This window comes from Lupinus angustifolius, chromosome LG06 (genome assembly GCF_001865875.1).
Source record: "Lupinus angustifolius cultivar Tanjil chromosome LG06, LupAngTanjil_v1.0, whole genome shotgun sequence".
Lineage (NCBI taxonomy): Eukaryota > Viridiplantae > Streptophyta > Magnoliopsida > Fabales > Fabaceae > Lupinus > Lupinus angustifolius.
Window position 1 is genome coordinate 15,021,540 of NC_032014.1, and position 3,875 is coordinate 15,025,414.

A 3,875-nucleotide genomic window follows, 5' to 3' on the forward strand; every position below is an offset into this window, starting at 1 on the left:
TATAGAACCAAAAAGATAAACTTACTCCCACTAACCTTTAGGTATATACATCGATCAATAATGTTTTCATTAAACCCAAAGGATACAATAGTATCATTAAACTTAAGATACCACTGTCACGAAGCTTGTGTAAGTCCGTATATTGATTTCTTAAGTTTACAGACCATGTGTTCTTTTCCTTTCTCAATGAATCCTATTGGTTGATCCATATAGACCTTTTCTGTTTAATCCCCATTTAGAAAGGTGGTTTTCACATCCATTTGGTGTAACTCCAAATCATAGTGAGCCACAAATATCATGATAATCCTAAGTGAGTCTTTCTTAGAGACTGGTGAAAACGTCTCTTTATAATCAATGACATCTTTCTGAGTATAGTCTTTTGCTACAAGTATGACCTTATAACGTTCTAAGTTACCATAAGAATCACGTTTGGTTTTGAAAACCCACTTAAAACCAACTGTTTTAGATTCTTATAGTAACTCAACAAGGTCCCAAATCTCATTTTGTTTCATATATTTTAACTCATCTTTCATGGCATTTAAGCATTTATCAACATTATCACTATCCATGACATATGAAAACATAATTCGGTCATTCTCAATTCCTATATCACATTCTGACTCATGTAGGTAAACCGCATAATCATCAGAAATAGCATATCGTCTTTATCTTTGAGATCTTCTTAATGATATCTCTTGTGATTCTTTCACTATAGGTTCATCAACTTCATTTTCAGTAATGGGATTATTTTGTTGTTCTCCATCATTACTAATCGGTTCTATAACTTGAGGAACAACATTATTAGGGACACAAGTAAATGGAACGTGTACCCTCACTTCTTGAATTTCCACTTTACGTGGTGTTCACTAATACTAATCTCATCATTCTCAATAAACCTAGCATTCTCAGTCTCAACAATTCTTGTAGTATGGTTTGGACAATAAAATCTATACCATTTTGATTTTTCTAGATAACCAATGAAATAACCACTGTTTGTTCTTGCATCCAGTTTCTTTTCTTGTGGATTATAAATTCTAATTTCCGTCGGGCATACCCAAACATGCAGGTGCCTTAAACTAGGTTTTCTTCTTGTCCACAGTTCAAAAGGGGTCTTTGGAACTGCCTTACTAGGAACCCTATTTAATAAATACATGGAAATCTTTAAAGCATAAGTCCACGATGAAATGGGTAAAGATGAATTACTCAACATACTCCTAACCATATTCAACAATGTTCTATTACGTCTTTCTGATAAACCATTTTGTTGTGGTGTACCTGGCATTCTATATTGTGCACATATGCCACGACTTTCAAGGAATTTAGCAAATGGACCTGGATGTTATCCAATTTCATCATATCTTCCATAATACTCACCACCTCGATCAGACCTGATAATTTTCACCTTTTTATCTAATTGTCTTTCAACTTCAGTAACGTAAATCTCTAAGGCTTTTAGCGCTTGAAATTTATCAGACAATAAATAGATATGTCCATAACATGAATAATCATCAATGAAGGTAATGAAATATTTTTCTTTATTGAAAGAATTAACATCAAAAGGTCCACAAATATCTGTGTGTATAATTTCAAGAAACTTAGTGCTTCTTGTGGCTCATTTCTTTGTGCATTTTGTTTGTTTACCTTTAATACAATTCAGACAAATATTCAGATCGGTAAAATATAAATTCGGAAGGATTTCATTCTTTACTAATCCTTTCATTCTTTCGTTGGAAATATGTCCCAAATGTTTATGCCACAAGTGAAAAGAACGTTCATTAATTAAGCCACAATTAATTCCAACGTTATGATGCAAGGTTAAAAGTGTTTCAGAGAAAAGATTATCAAGATTTAATTTATACAATCCATCACATAATATACCATTACCAATTAAATGAGTATATTTATACAAACTGAAACATTCATTACCAAATTTAAAAGAGTATCCAGCAACATCAAGTTTAGATAAAGAAACCAAATTCCTAGATATATTAGGTACATAAAGGGTTTCAAATAAATATAAATGATGTCCAGTATCAAGGATTAAACGATAAGTCCCGACGGCTTCCACTGGAACCTTCACTCTGTTTCCCATAAAGACAAATTTTTCATTTGGTCTTGAAAGTGCAAAGTGTCAAGGATTGCACTAGCAATGTTTTTGCCTATGTTTTGATGAAGACAATAAGTTAATTAAAGTTTGAAGATGACTCAACAATCAACATGCCTAGAACTCATTGGTCATATCTAGACTAAGTTATATCAATAGAGTCATAATTCTAAGTAGTATGGGATGTGTGCCTTAGTGAGTGAGTATAGGTGAGATAAACCTAGATGCAAGTCTCAGAAGCCATTATAATTGTCATATCATATTCATGAGACATGTCATCTAGTTTATTGTATGTTCATGCATTAACCTTACATGTTATATGTGCATATTAGGCATAATATAATTGCTAAAACATGTATAGGAGTTAAGCATAACATATGAGTACTTTGCCCTTTTTAATCACGTTTTTAATATGCTGGTTAATCGACTAACGTGGTGATCTTTCATGGTGTTATAGTTCATTTGGAAAGGACCATATTCAGAGGGTAATGAATTTAGTATAAATTGCACAAGGAAGTTTTCATCCACATCCATTCCCAATGTCTTAAGTCTTGTTGCAATGTTTGGCATTTCAATGACATGTTCATGCATAATACGAGAACCATTAATTTCATGGTGGTCAATGTACTCATTAGTGTCCCAGCAACAGACTTGACAGTAGTTTGGGAGCGCTCTTCCACAAACTTTAGCATTTCTTTAGCACTTTCAGTTTTAGGAAGAGATTACTTAATGTTGCCAGCAATATTCATTCGCATATACATTAGACTCGATCTGTTTGATCTTTCCCAATTTCTATAATGAACTTTACGTTCTTCAATGCTTATATTAGTAATAGCACTTGGCTTATCTTCTCTAAGTGATAAATCCAAATCTATTACCCCAAGGTAAAATTAGATTTGCTCACTCCATTCAGAGAAGTTAAGTCCATTGAAAGATGGAACAAATGAGAATTGTGAATGCAAAGCAATATGTACTACAATCAATAAAATCAAACAAAAATGTTAAGGCTTTGAGTTACATGGATTACACTGACATCTCCTGAGTTTTAGTGAAATTACACAAATCACTTCTCATTTTTCTACACCTACACAAACCCCCTCATTTTTATACTTTCAATTACATTGACCACTACATGAGAAATAAGTGTAATTTTGTGAGTCAGATTACTTCATAAGTATATATTAATGTCTACCTTTGGGTAATCCATCAATATATCATACTAGACATGATGATACTAAAATAAATTCACATAATTTGGCAATGATGCATGTATAAATTAGAAACATTTACTATCTTTGGATATATAAATATAACTAATGATGCATTTACACTACCAACATAATGTTCATTAATTATAATAACAAATAATCAACCTATGTACGATTCTTAACTGTCTTATAATAATGAATTTCAATTTACTCAATACCAAAAATAATAAAGATACATTAATTTGTATATTATTTGGATTTTTCCTCACAATATAACATGTTTTGTTTAACTTAATTGTCAAGATTTGACCACTTTGATGATTAACAAATCTATCATACAATAATTCCAAGATGACATATGATCATACAATTTGACCACTTTGGTGATTAACAAATCTATCATACAATGATTCTAAACATCTAACAAAGTTATAATATTATACATACATATGACTTCCCAAAATTAAACATAAATTACAAAGTTACATACATATTCACGAAACAATTGCATTAAAATTTCAAATAAAATTGTAACTTAATTATATATATATATATATAATCTA